The 24650-nt window shown below is 36.9% G+C and overlaps 23 non-coding genes across 23 annotated transcripts; 5 read left to right on the forward strand and 18 right to left on the reverse strand.

Annotated features, from left to right (window-relative positions):
* Positions 1 to 346: 346 nt before the first annotated feature.
* Positions 347 to 420, reverse strand: TRNAN-GUU (transfer RNA asparagine (anticodon GUU)). Its single transcript has one exon. It is a non-coding gene; the product is annotated as a tRNA-Asn (tRNA).
* A 186-nt stretch (positions 421 to 606) lies between these two features.
* TRNAM-CAU (transfer RNA methionine (anticodon CAU)) lies at positions 607 to 678 on the forward strand. Its single transcript has one exon. It is a non-coding gene; the product is annotated as a tRNA-Met (tRNA).
* Positions 679 to 1512: 834 nt separating this feature from the next.
* TRNAN-GUU (transfer RNA asparagine (anticodon GUU)) lies at positions 1513 to 1586 on the reverse strand. The gene has a single exon. It is a non-coding gene; the product is annotated as a tRNA-Asn (tRNA).
* A 1087-nt stretch (positions 1587 to 2673) lies between these two features.
* On the reverse strand, positions 2674 to 2746 carry TRNAN-GUU (transfer RNA asparagine (anticodon GUU)). The gene has a single exon. It is a non-coding gene; the product is annotated as a tRNA-Asn (tRNA).
* A 1095-nt stretch (positions 2747 to 3841) lies between these two features.
* Positions 3842 to 3915, reverse strand: TRNAN-GUU (transfer RNA asparagine (anticodon GUU)). Its single transcript has one exon. It is a non-coding gene; the product is annotated as a tRNA-Asn (tRNA).
* Positions 3916 to 6175: 2260 nt separating this feature from the next.
* Positions 6176 to 6249, reverse strand: TRNAN-GUU (transfer RNA asparagine (anticodon GUU)). The gene has a single exon. It is a non-coding gene; the product is annotated as a tRNA-Asn (tRNA).
* Positions 6250 to 7340: 1091 nt separating this feature from the next.
* TRNAN-GUU (transfer RNA asparagine (anticodon GUU)) lies at positions 7341 to 7414 on the reverse strand. Its single transcript has one exon. It is a non-coding gene; the product is annotated as a tRNA-Asn (tRNA).
* A 1087-nt stretch (positions 7415 to 8501) lies between these two features.
* On the reverse strand, positions 8502 to 8574 carry TRNAN-GUU (transfer RNA asparagine (anticodon GUU)). Its single transcript has one exon. It is a non-coding gene; the product is annotated as a tRNA-Asn (tRNA).
* Positions 8575 to 9669: 1095 nt separating this feature from the next.
* On the reverse strand, positions 9670 to 9743 carry TRNAN-GUU (transfer RNA asparagine (anticodon GUU)). The gene has a single exon. It is a non-coding gene; the product is annotated as a tRNA-Asn (tRNA).
* A 2260-nt stretch (positions 9744 to 12003) lies between these two features.
* On the reverse strand, positions 12004 to 12077 carry TRNAN-GUU (transfer RNA asparagine (anticodon GUU)). The gene has a single exon. It is a non-coding gene; the product is annotated as a tRNA-Asn (tRNA).
* A 186-nt stretch (positions 12078 to 12263) lies between these two features.
* Positions 12264 to 12335, forward strand: TRNAM-CAU (transfer RNA methionine (anticodon CAU)). The gene has a single exon. It is a non-coding gene; the product is annotated as a tRNA-Met (tRNA).
* Positions 12336 to 13170: 835 nt separating this feature from the next.
* On the reverse strand, positions 13171 to 13244 carry TRNAN-GUU (transfer RNA asparagine (anticodon GUU)). The gene has a single exon. It is a non-coding gene; the product is annotated as a tRNA-Asn (tRNA).
* A 1092-nt stretch (positions 13245 to 14336) lies between these two features.
* TRNAN-GUU (transfer RNA asparagine (anticodon GUU)) lies at positions 14337 to 14410 on the reverse strand. The gene has a single exon. It is a non-coding gene; the product is annotated as a tRNA-Asn (tRNA).
* Positions 14411 to 15497: 1087 nt separating this feature from the next.
* On the reverse strand, positions 15498 to 15570 carry TRNAN-GUU (transfer RNA asparagine (anticodon GUU)). Its single transcript has one exon. It is a non-coding gene; the product is annotated as a tRNA-Asn (tRNA).
* A 1094-nt stretch (positions 15571 to 16664) lies between these two features.
* TRNAN-GUU (transfer RNA asparagine (anticodon GUU)) lies at positions 16665 to 16738 on the reverse strand. The gene has a single exon. It is a non-coding gene; the product is annotated as a tRNA-Asn (tRNA).
* A 186-nt stretch (positions 16739 to 16924) lies between these two features.
* Positions 16925 to 16996, forward strand: TRNAM-CAU (transfer RNA methionine (anticodon CAU)). The gene has a single exon. It is a non-coding gene; the product is annotated as a tRNA-Met (tRNA).
* Positions 16997 to 17831: 835 nt separating this feature from the next.
* TRNAN-GUU (transfer RNA asparagine (anticodon GUU)) lies at positions 17832 to 17905 on the reverse strand. Its single transcript has one exon. It is a non-coding gene; the product is annotated as a tRNA-Asn (tRNA).
* Positions 17906 to 18997: 1092 nt separating this feature from the next.
* Positions 18998 to 19071, reverse strand: TRNAN-GUU (transfer RNA asparagine (anticodon GUU)). The gene has a single exon. It is a non-coding gene; the product is annotated as a tRNA-Asn (tRNA).
* Positions 19072 to 20164: 1093 nt separating this feature from the next.
* On the reverse strand, positions 20165 to 20238 carry TRNAN-GUU (transfer RNA asparagine (anticodon GUU)). The gene has a single exon. It is a non-coding gene; the product is annotated as a tRNA-Asn (tRNA).
* A 186-nt stretch (positions 20239 to 20424) lies between these two features.
* TRNAM-CAU (transfer RNA methionine (anticodon CAU)) lies at positions 20425 to 20496 on the forward strand. Its single transcript has one exon. It is a non-coding gene; the product is annotated as a tRNA-Met (tRNA).
* Positions 20497 to 22493: 1997 nt separating this feature from the next.
* TRNAN-GUU (transfer RNA asparagine (anticodon GUU)) lies at positions 22494 to 22567 on the reverse strand. Its single transcript has one exon. It is a non-coding gene; the product is annotated as a tRNA-Asn (tRNA).
* Positions 22568 to 23654: 1087 nt separating this feature from the next.
* On the reverse strand, positions 23655 to 23728 carry TRNAN-GUU (transfer RNA asparagine (anticodon GUU)). The gene has a single exon. It is a non-coding gene; the product is annotated as a tRNA-Asn (tRNA).
* A 186-nt stretch (positions 23729 to 23914) lies between these two features.
* TRNAM-CAU (transfer RNA methionine (anticodon CAU)) lies at positions 23915 to 23986 on the forward strand. Its single transcript has one exon. It is a non-coding gene; the product is annotated as a tRNA-Met (tRNA).
* The last annotated feature ends 664 nt before the right edge of the window (positions 23987 to 24650 follow it).

The raw sequence follows: 24650 nt of genomic DNA on the forward strand, positions 1-24650 counted from the left end.
CCAATGAAGCAAGTTTTAATCAGTAATAGGTGAAAAACCATTCCTACAAAGGTGTTAATCAGAGACTTGGCTTTGTGGACACTTTTCAGAGAGCAAATGTGTTAGCATAAAAATAAAGCCATAAAATGGAGAGCTGATTAATCACTCAATTGGATTTCTCTGCCTGCATATTTTTTTTCTCTGCAACCCCATGCTAAATTGTGCTTCCTGTTTTTTATAAAATGACTTAATCAAATCTGACTCTGATTGCATCAGAGAAGGCCAGGTACCCTACACTATAAGAGGTGGTTTGAAATTTTGACTTGTCTACTTAAAGATCAGCAAAATTTGATCACAAGGTCAACTACGTCCCTGGGTGGGATTGAACCACCAACCTTTCGGTTAACAGCCGAATGCGCTAACCGATTGCGCCACAGAGACAGCTTGCAAAAGCATGTACTGACAAAGGCTAAAAAGCATTCATCTAGAAAGTTTCCTAGAAAAAGGTTAAAAAGGCAATAATCTGGAGAGTTTTGCAAGATTTTTCTTCCATTGACCAACGAAGAAACACATTGGTACTTTCACATGATGAGTGAGTACTTCAGGATCTCTGACACTTACATGAGCAGCAGAGTGGCGCAGCGGAAGCGTGCTGGGCCCATAACCCAGAGGTCGGTGGATCGAAACCATCCTCTGCTATGTGCACTTATTTTTTTGTTAATTAAATTCTTCCAAAACTGGAATTGATATTTTGACTCTTTTATTTTTACTTAAAGTACAATAACTTTTAACATTTTAATTTGTTTTAATAGTATATTGACAGCATTGTTTTCTTTCAGAAATCCACTTAATTTTCTTTACCCTATTACTGAAATGGTAATTGACAAAAACAAGCTACATTGTCACCAGAAGAGCAATGCAAAATGTACAATTGATATTTCAAAATCATCTTTCCAGCTTGAATTTCAATGATGCATTGGGGCAACGATTTTGTGAGAAACATCTTCACACTTAAAGAAAGATTTTCTTAACTTCTTACCTGTGTGCTGATTAGATATCACCTGGTTTTCACATTAAACAGATTCCCACTTGAGAAAGCAGCAAGGATGCAGTGAGGTTTATGTTTCCTGGTGTCAACCTGTATTATTTCAGTGGACATTGTAATGAGGATGCATCTTGCTGCCTTTCCAATGAAGCAAGTTTTAATCAGTAATAGGTGAAAAACCATTCCTACAAAGGTGTTAATCAGAGACTTGGCTTTGTGGACACTTTTCAGAGAGCAAATGTGTTAGCATAAAAATAAAACCATAAAATGGAGAGCTGATTAATCACTCAATTGGATTTCTCTGCCTGCATATTTTTTTTCTCTGCAACCCCATGCTAAATTGTGCTTCCTGTTTTTTATAAAATGACTTAATCAAATCTGACTCTGATTGCATCAGAGAAGGCCAGGTACCCTACACTATAAGAGGTGGTTTGAAATTTTGACTTGTCTACTTAAAGATCACCAAAATTTGATCACAAGGTCAACTACGTCCCTGGGTGGGATTGAACCACCAACCTTTCGGTTAACAGCCGAATGCGCTAACCGATTGCGCCACAGAGACAGCTTGCAAAAGCATGTACTGACAAAGGCTAAAAAGCATTCATCTAGAAAGTTTCCTAGAAAAAGGTTAAAAAGGCAATAATCTGGAGAGTTTTGCAAGATTTTTCTTCCATTGACCAACGAAGAAACACATTGGTACTTTCACATGATGAGTGAGTACTTCAGGATCTCTGACACTTACATGAGCAGCAGAGTGGCGCAGCGGAAGCGTGCTGGGCCCATAACCCAGAGTTCGGTAGATCAAAACCATCCTCTGCTATGTGCACTTATTTTTTTGTTAATTAAATTCTTCCAAAACTGGAATTGATATTTTGACTCTTTTATTTTTACTTAAAGTACAATAACTTTTAACATTTTAATTTGTTTTAATAGTATATTGACAGCATTGTTTTCTTTCAGAAATCCACTTAATTTTCTTTACCCTATTACTGAAATGGTAATTGACAAAAACAAGCTACATTGTCACCAGATGAGCAATGCAAAATGTACAATTGATATTTCAAAATCATCTTTCCATCTTGAATTTCAATGATGCATTGGGGCAACGATTTTGTGAGAAACATCTTCACCCTTAAAGAAAGATTTTCTTAACTTCTTACCTGTGTGCTGATTAGATATCACCTGGTTTTCACATTAAACAGATTCCCACTTGAGAAAGCAGCAAGGATGCAGTGAGGTTTATGTTTCCTGGTGTCAACCTGTATTATTTCAGTGGACATTGTAATGAGGATGCATCTTGCTGCCTTTCCAATGAAGCAAGTTTTAATCAGTAATAGGTGAAAAACCATTCCTACAAAGGTGTTAATCAGAGACTTGGCTTTGTGGACACTTTTCAGAGAGCAAATGTGTTAGCATAAAAATAAAGCCATAAAATGGAGAGCTGATTAATCACTCAATTGGATTTCTCTGCCTGCATAATTTTTTTTCTCTGCAACCCCATGCTAAATTGTGCTTCCTGTTTTTTATAAAAAAACTTAATCAAATCTGATTGCATCAGAGAAGGCCAGGTACCCTACACTATAAGAGGTGGTTTGAAATTTTGACTTGTCTACTTAAAGATCACCAAAATTTGATCACAAGGTCAATTACGTCCCTGGGTGGGATTGAACCACCAACCTTTCGGTTAACAGCCGAATGCGCTTCCGATTGCGCCACAGAGACAGCTTGCAAAAGCATGTACTGACAAAGGCTAAAAAGCATTCATCTAGAAAGTTTCCTAGAAAAAGGTTAAAAAGGCAATAATCTGGAGAGTTTTGCAAGATTTTTCTTCCATTGACCAACGAAGAAACACATTGGTACTTTCACATGATGAGTGAGTACTTCAGGATCTCTGACACTTCCATAAGCTGCAGAGTGGCGCAGCGGAAGCGTGCTGGACCCATAACCCAGAGGTCGGTGGATCAAAACCATCCTCTGCTATGTGCACTTATTTTTTTGTTAATTAAATTCTTCCAAAACTGGAATTGATATTTTGACTCTTTTATTTTTACTTAAAGAACAATAACTTTTAACATTTTAATTTGTTTTAATAGTATATTGACAGCATTGTTTTCTTTCAGAAATCCACTTAATTTTCTTTACCCTATTACTGAAATGGTAATTGACAAAAACAAGCTACATTGTCACCAGATGAGCAATGCAAAATGTACAATTGATATTTCAAAATCATCTTTCCATCTTGAATTTCAATGATGCATTGGGGCAACGATTTTGTGAGAAACATCTTCACCCTTAAAGAAAGATTTTCTTAACTTCTTACCTGTGTGCTGATTAGATATCACCTGGTTTTCACATTAAACAGATTCCCACTTGAGAAAGCAGCAAGGATGCAGTGAGGTTTATGTTTCCTGGTGTCAACCTGTATTATTTCAGTGGACATTGTAATGAGGATGCATCTTGCTGCCTTTCCAATGAAGCAAGTTTTAATCAGTAATAGGTGAAAAACCATTCCTACAAAGGTGTTAATCAGAGACTTGGCTTTGTGGACACTTTTCAGAGAGCAAATGTGTTTGGCATAAAATTAAAGCCATAAAATGGAGAGCTGATTAATCACTCAATTGGATTTCTCTGCCTGCATAATTTTTTTTCTCTGCAACCCCATGCTAAATTGTGCTTCCTGTTTTTTTATAAAATGACTTAATCAAATATGACTCTGATTGCATCAGAGAAGGCCAGGTACCCTACACCATAAGAGGTGGTTTGAAATTTTGACTTGTCTACTTAAAGATCACCAAAATTTGATCACAAGGTCAATTACGTCCCTCGGTGGGATTGAACCACCAACCTTTCGGTTAACAGCCGAATGCGCTAACCGATTGCGCCACAGAGACAGCTTGCAAAAGCATGTGCTGACAAAGGCTAAAAAGCATTCATCTAGAAAGTTTCCTAGAAAAAGGTTAAAAAGGCAATAATCTGGAGAGTTTTGCAAGATTTTTCTTCCATTGACCAACGAAGAAACACATTGGTACTTTCACATGATGAGTGAGTACTTCAGGATCTCTGACACTTACATGAGCAGCAGAGTGGCGCAGCAGAAGCGTGCTGGGCCCATAACCCCGAGGTTGGTGGATCGAAACCATCCTCTGCTATGTGCACTTATTTTTTGTTAATTAAATTCTTCCAAAACTGGAATTGATATTTTGACTCTTTTCTTTTTACTTAAAGTACAATAACTTTTAACATTTTTATTTGTTTTAATAGTATATTGACAGCACTGTTTTCTTTCAGAAATCCACTTAATTTTCTTTACCCTATTACTGAAATGGTAATTGACAAAAACAAGCTACATTGTCACCAGAAGAGCAATGCAAAATGTACAATTGATATTTCAAAATCATCTTTCCAGCTTGAATTTCAATGATGCATTGGGGCAACGATTTTGTGAGAAACATCTTCACCCTTAAAGAAAGATTTTCTTAACTTCTTACCTGTGTGCTGATTAGATATCACCTGGTTTTCACATTAAACAGATTCCCACTTGAGAAAGCAGCAAGGATGCAGTGAGGTTTATGTTTCCTGGTGTCAACCTGTATTATTTCAGTGGACATTGTAATGAGGATGCATCTTGCTGCCTTTCCAATGAAGCAAGTTTTAATCAGTAATAGGTGAAAAACCATTCCTACAAAGGTGTTAATCAGAGACTTGGCTTTGTGGACACTTTTCAGAGAGCAAATGTGTTAGCATAAAAATAAAACCATAAAATGGAGAGCTGATTAATCACTCAATTGGATTTCTCTGCCTGCATATTTTTTTTTCTCTGCAACCCCATGCTAAATTGTGCTTCCTGTTTTTTATAAAATGACTTAATCAAATCTGACTCTGATTGCATCAGAGAAGGCCAGGTACCCTACACTATAAGAGGTGGTTTGAAATTTTGACTTGTCTACTTAAAGATCAGCAAAATTTGATCACAAGGTCAATTACGTCCCTGGGTGGTATTGTACCACCAGCCTTTCGGTTAATCGCCGAATGCGCTAACCGATTGCACCACAGAGACAACTTGCAAAAGCATGTACTGACAAAGGCTAAAAAGCAGTCATCTAGAAAGTTTCCTAGAAAAAGGTTAAAAAGGCAATAATCTGGAGAGTTTTGCAAGATTTTTCTTCCATTGACCAACGAAGAAACACATTGGTACTTTCACATGATGAGTGAGTACTTCAGGATCTCTGACACTTACATGAGCAGCAGAGTGGCGCAGCGGAAGCGTGCTGGGCCCATAACCCAGAGTTTGGTGGATCAAAACCATCCTCTGCTATGTGCACTTATTTTTTTGTTAATTAAATTCTTCCAAAACTGGAATTGATATTTTGACTCTTTTATTTTTACTTAAAGTACAATAACTTTTAACATTTTAATTTGTTTTAATAGTATATTGACAGCATTGTTTTCTTTCAGAAATCCACTTAATTTTCGTTACCCTATTACTGAAATGGTAATTGACAAAAACAAGCTACATTGTCACCAGATGAGCAATGCAAAATGTACAATTGATATTTCAAAATCATCTTTCCATCTTGAATTTCAATGATGCATTGGGGCAACGATTTTGTGAGAAACATCTTCACCCTTAAAGAAAGATTTTCTTAACTTCTTACCTGTGTGCTGATTAGATATCACCTGGTTTTCACATTAAACAGATTCCCACTTGAGAAAGCAGCAAGGATGCAGTGAGGTTTATGTTTCCTGGTGTCAACCTGTATTATTTCAGTGGACATTGTAATGAGGATGCATCTTGCTGCCTTTCCAATGAAGCAAGTTTTAATCAGTAATAGGTGAAAAACCACTCCTACAAAGGTGTTAATCAGAGACTTGGCTTTGTGGACACTTTTCAGAGAGCAAATGTGTTAGCATAAAAATAAAGCCATAAAATGGAGAGCTGATTAATCACTCAATTGGATTTCTCTGCCTGCATAATTTTTTTTCTCTGCAACCCCATGCTAAATTGTGCTTCCTGTTTTTTTATAAAATGACTTAAACAAATATGACTCTGATTGCATCAGAGAAGGCCAGGTACCCTACACTATAAGAGGTGGTTTGAAATTTTGACTTGTCTACTTAAAGATCAGCAAAATTTGATCACAAGGTCAATTACGTCCCTGGTTGGGATTGAACCACCAACCTTTCGGTTAACAGCCGAATGCGCTAACCGATTGCGCCACAGAGACAGCTTGCAAAAGCATGTACTGACAAAGGCTAAAAAGCATTCATCTAGAAAGTTTCCTAGAAAAAGGTTAAAAAGGCAATAATCTGGAGAGTTTTGCAAGATTTTTCTTCCATTGACCAACGAAGAAACACATTGGTACTTTCACATGATGAGTGAGTACTTCAGGATCTCTGACACTTACTGAGCAGCAGAGTGGCGCAGCGGAAGCGTGCTGGGCCCATAACCCAGAGGTCGGTGGATCGAAACCATCCTTTGCTATGTGCACTTATTTTTTTGTTAATTAAATTCTTCCAAAACTGGAATTGATATTTTGACTCTTTTATTTTTACTTAAAGTACAATAACTTTTAACATTTTAATTTGTTTTAATAGTATATTGACAGCATTGTTTTCTTTCAGAAATCCACTTAATTTTCTTTACCCTATTACTGAAATGGTAATTGACAAAAACAAGCTACATTGTCACCAGAAGAGCAATGCAAAATGTACAATTGATATTTCAAAATCATCTTTCCAGCTTGAATTTCAATGATGCATTGGGGCAACGATTTTGTGAGAAACATCTTCACACTTAAAGAAAGATTTTCTTAACTTCTTACCTGTGTGCTGATTAGATATCACCTGGTTTTCACATTAAACAGATTCCCACTTGAGAAAGCAGCAAGGATGCAGTGAGGTTTATGTTTCCTGGTGTCAACCTGTATTATTTCAGTGGACATTGTAATGAGGATGCATCTTGCTGCCTTTCCAATGAAGCAAGTTTTAATCAGTAATAGGTGAAAAACCATTCCTACAAAGGTGTTAATCAGAGACTTGGCTTTGTGGACACTTTTCAGAGAGCAAATGTGTTAGCATAAAAATAAAGCCATAAAATGGAGAGCTGATTAATCACTCAATTGGATTTCTCTGCCTGCATATTTTTTTTCTCTGCAACCCCATGCTAAATTGTGCTTCCTGTTTTTTATAAAATGACTTAATCAAATCTGACTCTGATTGCATCAGAGAAGGCCAGGTACCCTACACTATAAGAGGTGGTTTGAAATTTTGACTTGTCTACTTAAAGATCACCAAAATTTGATCACAAGGTCAACTACGTCCCTGGGTGGGATTGAACCACCAACCTTTCGGTTAACAGCCGAATGCGCTAACCGATTGCGCCACAGAGACAGCTTGCAAAAGCATGTACTGACAAAGGCTAAAAAGCATTCATCTAGAAAGTTTCCTAGAAAAAGGTTAAAAAGGCAATAATATGGAGAGTTTTGCAAGATTTTTCTTCCATTGACCAACGAAGAAACACATTGGTACTTTCACATGATGAGTGAGTACTTCAGGATCTCTGACACTTACATGAGCAGCAGAGTGGCGCAGCGGAAGCGTGCTGGGCCCATAACCCAGAGTTCGGTGGATCAAAACCATCCTCTGCTATGTGCACTTATTTTTTTGTTAATTAAATTCTTCCAAAACTGGAATTGATATTTTGACTCTTTTATTTTTACTTAAAGTACAATAACTTTTAACATTTTAATTTGTTTTAATAGTATATTGACAGCATTGTTTTCTTTCAGAAATCCACTTAATTTTCTTTACCCTATTACTGAAATGGTAATTGACAAAAACAAGCTACATTGTCACCAGATGAGCAATGCAAAATGTACAATTGATATTTCAAAATCATCTTTCCATCTTGAATTTCAATGATGCATTGGGGCAACGATTTTGTGAGAAACATCTTCACCCTTAAAGAAAGATTTTCTTAACTTCTTACCTGTGTGCTGATTAGATATCACCTGGTTTTCACATTAAACAGATTCCCACTTGAGAAAGCAGCAAGGATGCAGTGAGGTTTATGTTTCCTGGTGTCAACCTGTATTATTTCAGTGGACATTGTAATGAGGATGCATCTTGCTGCCTTTCCAATGAAGCAAGTTTTAATCAGTAATAGGTGAAAAACCATTCCTACAAAGGTGTTAATCAGAGACTTGGCTTTGTGGACACTTTTCAGAGAGCAAATGTGTTAGCATAAAAATAAAGCCATAAAATGGAGAGCTGATTAATCACTCAATTGGATTTCTCTGCCTGCATAATTTTTTTTCTCTGCAACCCCATGCTAAATTGTGCTTCCTGTTTTTTATAAAAAAACTTAATCAAATCTGATTGCATCAGAGAAGGCCAGGTACCCTACACTATAAGAGGTGGTTTGAAATTTTGACTTGTCTACTTAAAGATCACCAAAATTTGATCACAAGGTCAATTACGTCCCTGGGTGGGATTGAACCACCAACCTTTCGGTTAACAGCCGAATGCGCTTCCGATTGCGCCACAGAGACAGCTTGCAAAAGCATGTACTGACAAAGGCTAAAAAGCATTCATCTAGAAAGTTTCCTAGAAAAAGGTTAAAAAGGCAATAATCTGGAGAGTTTTGCAAGATTTTTCTTCCATTGACCAACGAAGAAACACATTGGTACTTTCACATGATGAGTGAGTACTTCAGGATCTCTGACACTTCCATAAGCTGCAGAGTGGCGCAGCGGAAGCGTGCTGGACCCATAACCCAGAGGTCGGTGGATCAAAACCATCCTCTGCTATGTGCACTTATTTTTTTGTTAATTAAATTCTTCCAAAACTGGAATTGATATTTTGACTCTTTTATTTTTACTTAAAGAACAATAACTTTTAACATTTTAATTTGTTTTAATAGTATATTGACAGCATTGTTTTCTTTCAGAAATCCACTTAATTTTCTTTACCCTATTACTGAAATGGTAATTGACAAAAACAAGCTACATTGTCACCAGATGAGCAATGCAAAATGTACAATTGATATTTCAAAATCATCTTTCCATCTTGAATTTCAATGATGCATTGGGGCAACGATTTTGTGAGAAACATCTTCACCCTTAAAGAAAGATTTTCTTAACTTCTTACCTGTGTGCTGATTAGATATCACCTGGTTTTCACATTAAACAGATTCCCACTTGAGAAAGCAGCAAGGATGCAGTGAGGTTTATGTTTCCTGGTGTCAACCTGTATTATTTCAGTGGACATTGTAATGAGGATGCATCTTGCTGCCTTTCCAATGAAGCAAGTTTTAATCAGTAATAGGTGAAAAACCATTCCTACAAAGGTGTTAATCAGAGACTTGGCTTTGTGGACACTTTTCAGAGAGCAAATGTGTTTGGCATAAAATTAAAGCCATAAAATGGAGAGCTGATTAATCACTCAATTGGATTTCTCTGCCTGCATAATTTTTTTTCTCTGCAACCCCATGCTAAATTGTGCTTCCTGTTTTTTTATAAAATGACTTAATCAAATATGACTCTGATTGCATCAGAGAAGGCCAGGTACCCTACACCATAAGAGGTGGTTTGAAATTTTGACTTGTCTACTTAAAGATCACCAAAATTTGATCACAAGGTCAATTACGTCCCTCGGTGGGATTGAACCACCAACCTTTCGGTTAACAGCCGAATGCGCTAACCGATTGCGCCACAGAGACAGCTTGCAAAAGCATGTGCTGACAAAGGCTAAAAAGCATTCATCTAGAAAGTTTCCTAGAAAAAGGTTAAAAAGGCAATAATCTGGAGAGTTTTGCAAGATTTTTCTTCCATTGACCAACGAAGAAACACATTGGTACTTTCACATGATGAGTGAGTACTTCAGGATCTCTGACACTTACATGAGCAGCAGAGTGGCGCAGCAGAAGCGTGCTGGGCCCATAACCCCGAGGTTGGTGGATCGAAACCATCCTCTGCTATGTGCACTTATTTTTTGTTAATTAAATTCTTCCAAAACTGGAATTGATATTTTGACTCTTTTCTTTTTACTTAAAGTACAATAACTTTTAACATTTTTATTTGTTTTAATAGTATATTGACAGCACTGTTTTCTTTCAGAAATCCACTTAATTTTCTTTACCCTATTACTGAAATGGTAATTGACAAAAACAAGCTACATTGTCACCAGAAGAGCAATGCAAAATGTACAATTGATATTTCAAAATCATCTTTCCAGCTTGAATTTCAATGATGCATTGGGGCAACGATTTTGTGAGAAACATCTTCACCCTTAAAGAAAGATTTTCTTAACTTCTTACCTGTGTGCTGATTAGATATCACCTGGTTTTCACATTAAACAGATTCCCACTTGAGAAAGCAGCAAGGATGCAGTGAGGTTTATGTTTCCTGGTGTCAACCTGTATTATTTCAGTGGACATTGTAATGAGGATGCATCTTGCTGCCTTTCCAATGAAGCAAGTTTTAATCAGTAATAGGTGAAAAACCATTCCTACAAAGGTGTTAATCAGAGACTTGGCTTTGTGGACACTTTTCAGAGAGCAAATGTGTTAGCATAAAAATAAAACCATAAAATGGAGAGCTGATTAATCACTCAATTGGATTTCTCTGCCTGCATATTTTTTTTTCTCTGCAACCCCATGCTAAATTGTGCTTCCTGTTTTTTATAAAATGACTTAATCAAATCTGACTCTGATTGCATCAGAGAAGGCCAGGTACCCTACACTATAAGAGGTGGTTTGAAATTTTGACTTGTCTACTTAAAGATCAGCAAAATTTGATCACAAGGTCAATTACGTCCCTGGGTGGTATTGTACCACCAGCCTTTCGGTTAATCGCCGAATGCGCTAACCGATTGCACCACAGAGACAACTTGCAAAAGCATGTACTGACAAAGGCTAAAAAGCAGTCATCTAGAAAGTTTCCTAGAAAAAGGTTAAAAAGGCAATAATCTGGAGAGTTTTGCAAGATTTTTCTTCCATTGACCAACGAAGAAACACATTGGTACTTTCACATGATGAGTGAGTACTTCAGGATCTCTGACACTTACATGAGCAGCAGAGTGGCGCAGCGGAAGCGTGCTGGGCCCATAACCCAGAGTTTGGTGGATCAAAACCATCCTCTGCTATGTGCACTTATTTTTTTGTTAATTAAATTCTTCCAAAACTGGAATTGATATTTTGACTCTTTTATTTTTACTTAAAGTACAATAACTTTTAACATTTTAATTTGTTTTAATAGTATATTGACAGCATTGTTTTCTTTCAGAAATCCACTTAATTTTCGTTACCCTATTACTGAAATGGTAATTGACAAAAACAAGCTACATTGTCACCAGATGAGCAATGCAAAATGTACAATTGATATTTCAAAATCATCTTTCCATCTTGAATTTCAATGATGCATTGGGGCAACGATTTTGTGAGAAACATCTTCACCCTTAAAGAAAGATTTTCTTAACTTCTTACCTGTGTGCTGATTAGATATCACCTGGTTTTCACATTAAACAGATTCCCACTTGAGAAAGCAGCAAGGATGCAGTGAGGTTTATGTTTCCTGGTGTCAACCTGTATTATTTCAGTGGACATTGTAATGAGGATGCATCTTGCTGCCTTTCCAATGAAGCAAGTTTTAATCAGTAATAGGTGAAAAACCACTCCTACAAAGGTGTTAATCAGAGACTTGGCTTTGTGGACACTTTTCAGAGAGCAAATGTGTTAGCATAAAAATAAAGCCATAAAATGGAGAGCTGATTAATCACTCAATTGGATTTCTCTGCCTGCATAATTTTTTTTCTCTGCAACCCCATGCTAAATTGTGCTTCCTGTTTTTTTATAAAATGACTTAAACAAATATGACTCTGATTGCATCAGAGAAGGCCAGGTACCCTACACTATAAGAGGTGGTTTGAAATTTTGACTTGTCTACTTAAAGATCAGCAAAACTTGATCACAAGGTCAATTACGTCCCTGGTTGGGATTGAACCACCAACCTTTCGGTTAACAGCCGAATGCGCTAACCGATTGCGCCACAGAGACAGCTTGCAAAAGCATGTACTGACAAAGGCTAAAAAGCATTCATCTAGAAAGTTTCCTAGAAAAAGGTTAAAAAGGCAATAATCTGGAGAGTTTTGCAAGATTTTTCTTCCATTGACCAACGAAGAAACACATTGGTACTTTCACATGATGAGTGAGTACTTCAGGATCTCTGACACTTACATGAGCAGCAGAGTGGCGCAGCGGAAGCGTGCTGGGCCCATAACCCAGAGGTCGGTGGATCGAAACCATCCTCTGCTATGTGCACTTATTTTTTTGTTAATTAAATTCTTCCAAAACTGGAATTGATATTTTGACTCTTTTATTTTTACTTAAAGTACAATAACTTTTAACATTTTAATTTGTTTTAATAGTATATTGACAGCATTGTTTTCTTTCAGAAATCCACTTAATTTTCTTTACCCTATTACTGAAATGGTAATTGACAAAAACAAGCTACATTGTCACCAGAAGAGCAATGCAAAATGTACAATTGATATTTCAAAATCATCTTTCCAGCTTGAATTTCAATGATGCATTGGGGCAACGATTTTGTGAGAAACATCTTCACACTTAAAGAAAGATTTTCTTAACTTCTTACCTGTGTGCTGATTAGATATCACCTGGTTTTCACATTAAACAGATTCCCACTTGAGAAAGCAGCAAGGATGCAGTGAGGTTTATGTTTCCTGGTGTCAACCTGTATTATTTCAGTGGACATTGTAATGAGGATGCACCTTGCTGCCTTTCCAATGAAGCAAGTTTTAATCAGTAATAGGTGAAAAACCATTCCTACAAAGGTGTTAATCAGAGACTTGGCTTTGTGGACACTTTTCAGAGAGCAAATGTGTTAGCATAAAAATAAAGCCATAAAATGGAGAGCTGATTAATCACTCAATTGGATTTCTCTGCCTGCATATTTTTTTTTCTCTGCAACCCCATGCTAAATTGTGCTTCCTGTTTTTTATAAAATGACTTAATCAAATATGACTCTGATTGCATCAGAGAAGGCCAGGTACCCTACACCATAAGAGGTGGTTTGAAATTTTGACTTGTCTACTTAAAGATCACCAAAATTTGATCACAAGGTCAATTACGTCCCTCGGTGGGATTGAACCACCAACCTTTCGGTTAACAGCCGAATGCGCTAACCGATTGCGCCACAGAGACAGCTTGCAAAAGCATGTGCTGACAAAGACTAAAAAGCATTCATCTAGAAAGTTTCCTAGAAAAAGGTTAAAAAGGCAATAATCTGGAGAGTTTTGCAAGATTTTTCTTCCATTGACCAACGAAGAAACACATTGGTACTTTCACATGATGAGTGAGTACTTCAGGATCTCTGACACTTACATGAGCAGCAGCGTGGCGCAGCAGAAGCGTGCTGGGCCCATAACCCCGAGGTCGGTGGATCGAAACCATCCTCTGCTATGTGCACTTATTTTTTTGTTAATTAAATTCTTCCAAAACTGGAATTGATATTTTGACTCTTTTATTTTTACTTAAAGTACAATAACTTTTAACATTTTAATTTGTTTTAATAGTATATTGACAGCATTGTTTTCTTTCAGAAATCCACTTAATTTTCTTTACCCTATTACTGAAATGGTAATTGACAAAAACAAGCTACATTGTCACCAGAAGAGCAATGCAAAATGTACAATTGATATTTCAAAATCATCTTTCCAGCTTGAATTTCAATGATGCATTGGGGCAACGATTTTGTGAGAAACATCTTCACCCTTAAAGAAAGATTTTCTTAACTTCTTACCTGTGTGCTGATTAGATATCACCTGGTTTTCACATTAAACAGATTCCCACTTGAGAAAGCAGCAAGGATGCAGTGAGGTTTATGTTTCCTGGTGTCAACCTGTATTATTTCAGTGGACATTGTAATGAGGATGCATCTTGCTGCCTTTCCAATGAAGCAAGTTTTAATCAGTAATAGGTGAAAAACCATTCCTACAAAGGTGTTAATCAGAGACTTGGCTTTGTGGACACTTTTCAGAGAGCAAATGTGTTAGCATAAAAATAAAACCATAAAATGGAGAGCTGATTAATCACTCAATTGGATTTCTCTGCCTGCATATTTTTTTTCTCTGCAACCCCATGCTAAATTGTGCTTCCTGTTTTTTATAAAATGACTTAATCAAATCTGACTCTGATTGCATCAGAGAAGGCCAGGTACCCTACACTATAAGAGGTGGTTTGAAATTTTGACTTGTCTACTTAAAGATCACCAAAATTTGATCACAAGGTCAACTACGTCCCTGGGTGGGATTGAACCACCAACCTTTCGGTTAACAGCCGAATGCGTTAACCGATTGCGCCACAGAGACAGCTTGCAAAAGCATGTACTGACAAAGGCTAAAAAGCATTCATCTAGAAAGTTTCCTAGAAAAAGGTTAAAAAGGCAATAATCTGGAGAGTTTTGCAAGATTTTTCTTCCATTGACCAACGAAGAAACACATTGGTACTTTCACATGATGAGTGAGTACTTCAGGATCTCTGACACTTACATGAGCAGCAGAGTGGCGCAGCGGAAGCGTGCTGGGCCCATAACCCAGAGTTCGGTGGATCAAAACCATCCTCTGGTATGTGCACTTATTTTTTTGTTAATTAAATTCTTCCAAAACTGGAATTGATATTTTGACTCTTTTATTTTTACTTAAAGTACAATAACTTTTAACATTTTAATTTGTTTTAATAGTATATTGACAGCATTGTTTTCTTTCAGAAATCCACTTAATTTTCTTTACCCTATTACTGAAATGGTAATTGACAAAAACAAGCTACATTGTCACCAGATGAGCAATGCAAAATGTACAATTGATATTTCAAAATCATCTTTCCATCTTGAATTTCAATGATGCATTGGGGCAACGATTTTGTGAGAAACATCTTCACCCTTAAAGAAAGATTTTCTTAACTTCTTACCTGTGTGCTGATTAGATATCACCTGGTTTTCACATTAAACAGATTCCCACTTGAGAAAGCAGCAAGGATGCAGTGAGGTTTATGTTTCCTGGTGTCAACCTGTATTATTTCAGTGGACATTGTAATGAGGATGCATCTTGCTGCCTTTCCAATGAAGCAAGTTTTAATCAGTAATAGGTGAAAAACCATTCCTACAAAGGTGTTAATCAGAGACTTGGCTTTGTGGACACTTTTCAGAGAGCAAATGTGTTAGCATAAAAATAAAGCCATAAAATGGAGAGCTGATTAATCACTCAATTGGATTTCTCTGCTTGCATAATTTTTTTTCTCTGCAACCCCATGCTAAATTGTGCTTCCTGTTTTTTATAAAAAAACTTAATCAAATCTGATTGCATCAGAGAAGGCCAGGTACCCTACACTATAAGAGGTGGTTTGAAATTTTGACTTGTCTACTTAAAGATCACCAAAATTTGATCACAAGGTCAATTACGTCCCTGGGTGGGATTGAACCACCAACCTTTCGGTTAACAGCCGAATGCGCTTCCGATTGCGCCACAGAGACAGCTTGCAAAAGCATGTACTGACAAAGGCTAAAAAGCATTCATCTAGAAAGTTTCCTAGAAAAAGGTTAAAAAGGCAATAATCTGGAGAGTTTTGCAAGATTTTTCTTCCATTGACCAACGAAGAAACACATTGGTACTTTCACATGATGAGTGAGTACTTCAGGATCTCTGACACTTCCATAAGCTGCAGAGTGGCGCAGCGGAAGCGTGCTGGACCCATAACCCAGAGGTCGGTGGATCAAAACCATCCTCTGCTATGTGCACTTATTTTTTTGTTAATTAAATTCTTCCAAAACTGGAATTGATATTTTGACTCTTTTATTTTTACTTAAAGAACAATAACTTTTAACATTTTAATTTGTTTTAATAGTATATTGACAGCATTGTTTTCTTTCAGAAATCCACTTAATTTTCTTTACCCTATTACTGAAATGGTAATTGACAAAAACAAGCTACATTGTCACCAGATGAGCAATGCAAAATGTACAATTGATATTTCAAAATCATCTTTCCATCTTGAATTTCAATGATGCATTGGGGCAACGATTTTGTGAGAAACATCTTCACCCTTAAAGAAAGATTTTCTTAACTTCTTACCTGTGTGCTGATTAGATATCACCTGGTTTTCACATTAAACAGATTCCCACTTGAGAAAGCAGCAAGGATGCAGTGAGGTTTATGTTTCCTGGTGTCAACCTGTATTATTTCAGTGGACATTGTAATGAGGATGCATCTTGCTGCCTTTCCAATGAAGCAAGTTTTAATCAGTAATAGGTGAAAAACCATTCCTACAAAGGTGTTAATCAGAGACTTGGCTTTGTGGACACTTTTCAGAGAGCAAATGTGTTAGCATAAAAATAAAGCCATAAAATGGAGAGCTGATTAATCACTCAATTGGATTTCTCTGCCTGCATAATTTTTTTTCTCTGCAACCCCATGCTAAATTGTGCTTCCTGTTTTTTTATAAAATGACTTAAACAAATATGACTCTGATTGCATCAGAGAAGGCCAGGTACCCTACACCATAAGAGGTGGTTTGAAATTTTGACTTGTCTACTTAAAGATCAGCAAAATTTGATCACAAGGTCAATTACGTCCCTGGTTGGGATTGAACCACCAACCTTTCGGTTAACAGCCGAATGCGCTAACCGATTGCGCCACAGAGACAGCTTGCAAAAGCATGTACTGACAAAGGCTAAAAAGCATTCATCTAGAAAGTTTCCTAGAAAAAGGTTAAAAAGGCAATAATCTGGAGAGTTTTGCAAGATTTTTCTTCCATTGACCAACGAAGAAACACATTGGTACTTTCACATGATGAGTGAGTACTTCAGGATCTCTGACACTTACATGAGCAGCAGAGTGGCGCAGCGGAAGCGTGCTGGGCCCATAACCCAGAGGTCGGTGGATCGAAACCATCCTCTGCTATGTGCACTTATTTTTTTGTTAATTAAATTCTTCCAAAACTGGAATTGATATTTTGACTCTTTTATTTTTACTTAAAGTACAATAACTTTTAACATTTTAATTTGTTTTAATAGTATATTGACAGCATTGTTTTCTTTCAGAAATCCACTTAATTTTCTTTACCCTATTACTGAAATGGTAATTGACAAAAACAAGCTACATTGTCACCAGAAGAGCAATGCAAAATGTACAATTGATATTTCAAAATCATCTTTCCAGCTTGAATTTCAATGATGCATTGGGGCAACGATTTTGTGAGAAACATCTTCACACTTAAAGAAAGATTTTCTTAACTTCTTACCTGTGTGCTGATTAGATATCACCTGGTTTTCACATTAAACAGATTCCCACTTGAGAAAGCAGCAAGGATGCAGTGAGGTTTATGTTTCCTGGTGTCAACCTGTATTATTTCAGTGGACATTGTAATGAGGATGCATCTTGCTGCCTTTCCAATGAAGCAAGTTTTAATCAGTAATAGGTGAAAAACCATTCCTACAAAGGTGTTAATCAGAGACTTGGCTTTGTGGACACTTTTCAGAGAGCAAATGTGTTAGCATAAAAATAAAGCCATAAAATGGAGAGCTGATTAATCACTCAATTGGATTTCTCTGCCTGCATATTTTTTTTTCTCTGCAACCCCATGCTAAATTGTGCTTCCTGTTTTTTATAAAATGACTTAATCAAATATGACTCTGATTGCATCAGAGAAGGCCAGGTACCCTACACCATAAGAGGTGGTTTGAAATTTTGACTTGTCTACTTAAAGATCACCAAAATTTGATCACAAGGTCAATTACGTCCCTCGGTGGGATTGAACCACCAACCTTTCGGTTAACAGCCGAATGCGCTAACCGATTGCGCCACAGAGACAGCTTGCAAAAGCATGTGCTGACAAAGGCTAAAAAGCATTCATCTAGAAAGTTTCCTAGAAAAAGGTTAAAAAGGCAATAATCTGGAGAGTTTTGCAAGATTTTTCTTCCATTGACCAACGAAGAAACACATTGGTACTTTCACATGATGAGTGAGTACTTCAGGATCTCTGACACTTACATGAGCAGCAGCGTGGCGCAGCAGAAGCGTGCTGGGCCCATAACCCCGAGGTCGGTGGATCGAAACCATCCTCTGCTATGTGCACTTATTTTTTTGTTAATTAAATTCTTCCAAAACTGGAATTGATATTTTGACTCTTTTATTTTTACTTAAAGTACAATAACTTTTAACATTTTAATTTGTTTTAATAGTATATTGACAGCATTGTTTTCTTTCAGAAATCCACTTAATTTTCTTTACCCTATTACTGAAATGGTAATTGACAAAAACAAGCTACATTGTCACCAGAAGAGCAATGCAAAATGTACAATTGATATTTCAAAATCATCTTTCCAGCTTGAATTTCAATGATGCATTGGGGCAACGATTTTGTGAGAAACATCTTCACCCTTAAAGAAAGATTTTCTTAACTTCTTACCTGTGTGCTGATTAGATATCACCTGGTTTTCACATTAAACAGATTCCCACTTGAGAAAGCAGCAAGGATGCAGTGAGGTTTATGTTTCCTGGTGTCAACCTGTATTATTTCAGTGGACATTGTAATGAGGATGCATCTTGCTGCCTTTCCAATGAAGCAAGTTTTAATCAGTAATAGGTGAAAAACCATTCCTACAAAGGTGTTAATCAGAGACTTGGCTTTGTGGACACTTTTCAGAGAGCAAATGTGTTAGCATAAAAATAAAACCATAAAATGGAGAGCTGATTAATCACTCAATTGGATTTCTCTGCCTGCATATTTTTTTTCTCTGCAACCCCATGCTAAATTGTGCTTCCTGTTTTTTATAAAATGACTTAATCAAATCTGACTCTGATTGCATCAGAGAAGGCCAGGTACCCTACACTATAAGAGGTGGTTTGAAATTTTGACTTGTCTACTTAAAGATCACCAAAATTTGATCACAAGGTCAATTACGTCCCTGGGTGGGATTGAACCACCAACCTTTCGGTTAACAGCCGAATGCGCTAACCGATTGCGCCACAGAGACAGCTTGCAAAAGCATGTACTGACAAAGGCTAAAAAGCATTCATCTAGAAAGTTTCCTAGAAAAAGGTTAAAAAGGCAATAATCTGGAGAGTTTTGCAAGATTTTTCTTCCATTGACCAACGAAGAAACACATTGGTACTTTCACATGATGAGTGAGTACTTCAGGATCTCTGACACTTACATGAGCAGCAGAGTGGCGCAGCGGAAGCGTGCTGGGCCCATAACCCAGAGGTTGGTGGATCGAAACCATCCTCTGCTATGTGCACTTATTTTTTTGTTAATTAAATTCTTCCAAAACTGGAATTGATATTTTGACTCTTTTATTTTTACTTAAAGTACAATAACTTTTAACATTTTAATTTGTTTTAATAGTATATTGACAGCATTGTTTTCTTTCAGAAATCCACTTAATTTTCTTTACCCTATTACTGAAATGGTAATTGACAAAAACAAGCTACATTGTCACCAGAAGAGCAATGCAAAATGTACAATTGATATTTCAAAATCATCTTTCCATCTTGAATTTCAATGATGCATTGGGGCAACGATTTTGTGAGAAACATCTTCACCCTTAAAGAAAGATTTTCTTAACTTCTTACCTGTGTGCTGATTAGATATCACCTGGTTTTCACATTAAACAGATTCCCACTTGAGAAAGCAGCAAGGATGCAGTGAGGTTTATGTTTCCTGGTGTCAACCTGTATTATTTCAGTGGACATTGTAATGAGGATGCATCTTGCTGCCTTTCCAATGAAGCAAGTTTTAATCAGTAATAGGTGAAAAACCATTCCTACAAAGGTGTTAATCAGAGACTTGGCTTTGTGGACACTTTTCAGAGAGCAAATGTGTTAGCATAAAAATAAAGCCATAAAATGGAGAGCTGATTAATCACTCAATTGGATTTCTCTGCCTGCATCATTTTTTTTCTCTGCAACCCCATGCTAAATTGTGCTTCCTGTTTTTTATAAAATGACTTAATCAAATCTGACTCTGATTGCATCAGAGAAGGCTAGGTACCCTACACTATAAGAGGTGGTTTGAAATTTTGACTTGTCTACTTAAAGATCACCAAAATTTGATCACAAGGTCAATTACATCCCCGGGTGGGATTGAACCACCAACCTTTCGGTTAACAGCCGAATGCGCTAACCGATTGCGCCACAGAGACAGCTTGCAAAAGCATGTACTGACAAAGGCTAAAAAGCATTCATCTAGAAAGTTTCCTAGAAAAAGGTTAAAAAGGCAATAATCTGGAGAGTTTTGCAAGATTTTTCTTCCATTGACCAACGAAGAAACACATTGGTACTTTCACATGATGAGTGAGTACTTCAGGATCTCTGACACTTACATGAGCAGCAGAGTGGCGCAGCGGAAGCGTGCTGGGCCCATAACCCAGAGGTCGGTGGATCGAAACCATCCTCTGCTATGTGCACTTATTTTTTTGTTAATTAAATTCTTCCAAAACTGGAATTGATATTTTGACTCTTTTATTTTTACTTAAAGTACAATAACTTTTAACATTTTAATTTGTTTTAATAGTATATTGACAGCATTGTTTTCTTTCAGAAATCCACTTAATTTTCTTTACCCTATTACTGAAATGGTAATTGACAAAAACAAGCTACATTGTCACCAGAAGAGCAATGCAAAATGTACAATTGATATTTCAAAATCATCTTTCCAGCTTGAATTTCAATGATGCATTGGGGCAACGATTTTGTGAGAAACATCTTCACCCTTAAAGAAAGATTTTCTTAACTTCTTACCTGTGTGCTGATTAGATATCACCTGGTTTTCACATTAAACAGATTCCCACTTGAGAAAGCAGCAAGGATGCAGTGAGGTTTATGTTTCCTGGTGTCAACCTGTATTATTTCAGTGGACATTGTAATGAGGATGCATCTTGCTGCCTTTCCAATGAAGCAAGTTTTAATCAGTAATAGGTGAAAAACCATTCCTACAAAGGTGTTAATCAGAGACTAGGCTTTGTGGACACTTTTCAGAGAGCAAATGTGTTAGCATAAAAATAAAGCCATAAAATGGAGAGCTGATTAATCACTCAATTGGATTTCTCTGCCTGCATAATTTTTTTTCTCTGCAACCCCATGCTAAATTGTGCTTCCTGTTTTTTTATAAAATGACTTAATCAAATCTGACTCTGATTGCATCAGAGAAGGCCAGGTACCCTACACTATAAGAGGTGGTTTGAAATTTTGACTTGTCTACTTAAAGATCACCAAAATTTGATCACAAGGTCAATTACGTCCCTGGTTGGGATTGAACCACCAACCTTTCGGTTAACAGCCGAATGCGCCAACCGATTGCGCCACAGAGACAGCTTGCAAAAGCATGTACTGACAAAGGCTAAAAAGCATTCATCTAGAAAGTTTCCTAGAAAAAGGTTAAAAAGGCAATAATCTGGAGAGTTTTGCAAGATTTTTCTTCCATTGACCAACGAAGAAACACATTGGTACTTTCACATGATGAGTGAGTACTTCAGGATCTCTGACACTTACATGAGCAGCAGAGTGGCGCAGCGGAAGCGTGCTGGGCCCATAACCCAGAGGTTGGTGGATCGAAACCATCCTCTGGTATGTGCACTTATTTTTTTGTTAATTAAATTCTTCCAAAACTGGAATTGATATTTTGACTCTTTTATTTTTACTTAAAGTACAATAACTTTTAACATTTTAATTTGTTTTAATAGTATATTGACAGCATTGTTTTCTTTCAGAAATCCACTTAATTTTCTTTACCCTATTACTGAAATGGTAATTGACAAAAACAAGCTACATTGTCACCAGAAGAGCAATGCAAAATGTACAATTGATATTTCAAAATCATCTTTCCAGCTTGAATTTCAATGATGTATTGGGGCAACGATTTTGTGAGAAACATCTTCACCCTTAAAGAAAGATTTTCTTAACTTCTTACCTGTGTGCTGATTAGATATCACCTGGTTTTCACATTAAACAGATTCCCACTTGAGAAAGCAGCAAGGATGCAGTGAGGTTTATGTTTCCTGGTGTCAACCTGTATTATTTCAGTGGACATTGTAATGAGGATGCATCTTGCTGCCTTTCCAATGAAGCAAGTTTTAATCAGTAATAGGTGAAAAACCATTCCTACAAAGGTGTTAATCAGAGACTTGGCTTTGTGGACACTTTTCAGAGAGCAAATGTGTTAGCATAAAAATAAAGCCATAAAATGGAGAGCTGATTAATCACTCAATTGGATTTCTCTGCCTGCATAATTTTTTTTCTCTGCAACCCCATGCTAAATTGTGCTTCCTGTTTTTTATAAAATGACTTAATCAAATCTGACTGCATCAGAGAAGGCCAGGTACCCTACACTATAAGAGGTGGTTTGAAATTTTGACTTGTCTACTTAAAGATCACCAAAATTTGATCACAAGGTCAATTACGTCCCCGGGTGGGATTGAACCACCAACCTTTCGGTTAACAGCCGAATGCGCTAACCGATTGCGCCACAGAGACAGCTTGCAAAAGCATGTACTGACAAAGGCTAAAAAGCATTCATCTAGAAAGTTTCCTAGAAAAAGGTTAAAAAGGCAATAATCTGGAGAGTTTTGCAAGATTTTTCTTCCATTGACCAACGAAGAAACACATTGGTACTTTCACATGATGAGTGAGTACTTCAGGATCTCTGACACTTACATGAGCAGCAGAGTGGCGCAGCGTAAGCGTGCTGGGCCCATAACCCAGAGGTCGGTGGGTCGAAACCATCCTCTGCTATGTGCACTTATTTTTTTGTTAATTAAATTCTTCCAAAACGGGAATTGATATTTTGACTCTTTTATTTTTACTTAAAGTACAATAACTTTTAACATTTTAATTTGTTTTAATAGTATATTGACAGCATTGTTTTCTTTCAGAAATCCACTTAATTTTCTTTACCCTATTACTGAAATGGTAATTGACAAAAACAAGCTACATTGTCACCAGAAGAGCAATGCAAAATGTACAATTGATATTTCAAAATCATCTTTCCATCTTGAATTTCAATGATGCATTGGGGCAACGATTTTGTGAGAAACATCTTCACCCTTAAAGAAAGATTTTCTTAACTTCTTACCTGTGTGCTGATTAGATATCACCTGGTTTTCACATTAAACAGATTCCCACTTGAGAAAGCAGCAAGGATGCAGTGAGGTTTATGTTTCCTGGTGTCAACCTGTATTATTTCAGTGGACATTGTAATGAGGATGCATCTTGCTGCCTTTCCAATGAAGCAAGTTTTAATCAGTAATAGGTGAAAAACCATTCCTACAAAGGTGTTAATCAGAGACTTGGCTTTGTGGACACTTTTCAGAGAGCAAATGTGTTAGCATAAAAATAAAGCCATAAAATGGAGAGCTGATTAATCACTCAATTGGATTTCTCTGCCTGCATCATTTTTTTTCTCTGCAACCCCATGCTAAATTGTGCTTCCTGTTTTTTATAAAATGACTTAATCAAATCTGACTGCATCAGAGAAGGCCAGGTACCCTACACTATAAGAGGTGGTTTGAAATTTTGACTTGTCTACTTAAAGATCACCAAAATTTGATCACAAGGTCAATTACGTCCCCGGGTGGGATTGAACCACCAACCTTTCGGTTAACAGCCGAATGCGCTAACCGATTGCGCCACAGAGACAGCTTGCAAAAGCATGTACTGACAAAGGCTAAAAAGCATTCATCTAGAAAGTTTCCTAGAAAAAGGTTAAAAAGGCAATAATCTGGAGAGTTTTGCAAGATTTTTCTTCCATTGACCAACGAAGAAACACATTGGTACTTTCACATGATGAGTGAGTACTTCAGGATCTCTGACACTTACATGAGCAGCAGAGTGGCGCAGCGGAAGCGTGCTGGGCCCATAACCCAGAGGTCGGTGGATCGAAACCATCCTCTGCTATGTGCACTTATTTTTTTGTTAATTAAATTCTTCCAAAACGGGAATTGATATTTTGACTCTTTTATTTTTACTTAAAGTACAATAACTTTTAACATTTTAATTTGTTTTAATAGTATATTGACAGCATTGTTTTCTTTCAGAAATCCACTTAATTTTCTTTACCCTATTACTGAAATGGTAATTGACAAAAACAAGCTACATTGTCACCAGAAGAGCAATGCAAAATGTACAATTGATATTTCAAAATCATCTTTCCATCTTGAATTTCAATGATGCATTGGGGCAACGATTTTGTGAGAAACATCTTCACCCTTAAAGAAAGATTTTCTTAACTTCTTACCTGTGTGCTGATTAGATATCACCTGGTTTTCACATTAAACAGATTCCCACTTGAGAAAGCAGCAAGGATGCAGTGAGGTTTATGTTTCCTGGTGTCAACCTGTATTATTTCAGTGGACATTGTAATGAGGATGCATCTTGCTGCCTTTCCAATGAAGCAAGTTTTAATCAGTAATAGGTGAAAAACCATTCCTACAAAGGTGTTAATCAGAGACTTGGCTTTGTGGACACTTTTCAGAGAGCAAATGTGTTAGCATAAAAATAAAGCCATAAAATGGAGAGCTGATTAATCACTTAATTGGATTTCTCTGCCTGCATAATTTTT

Source organism: Pseudophryne corroboree, chromosome 4 (genome assembly GCF_028390025.1).
Source record: "Pseudophryne corroboree isolate aPseCor3 chromosome 4, aPseCor3.hap2, whole genome shotgun sequence".
NCBI lineage: Eukaryota > Metazoa > Chordata > Amphibia > Anura > Myobatrachidae > Pseudophryne > Pseudophryne corroboree.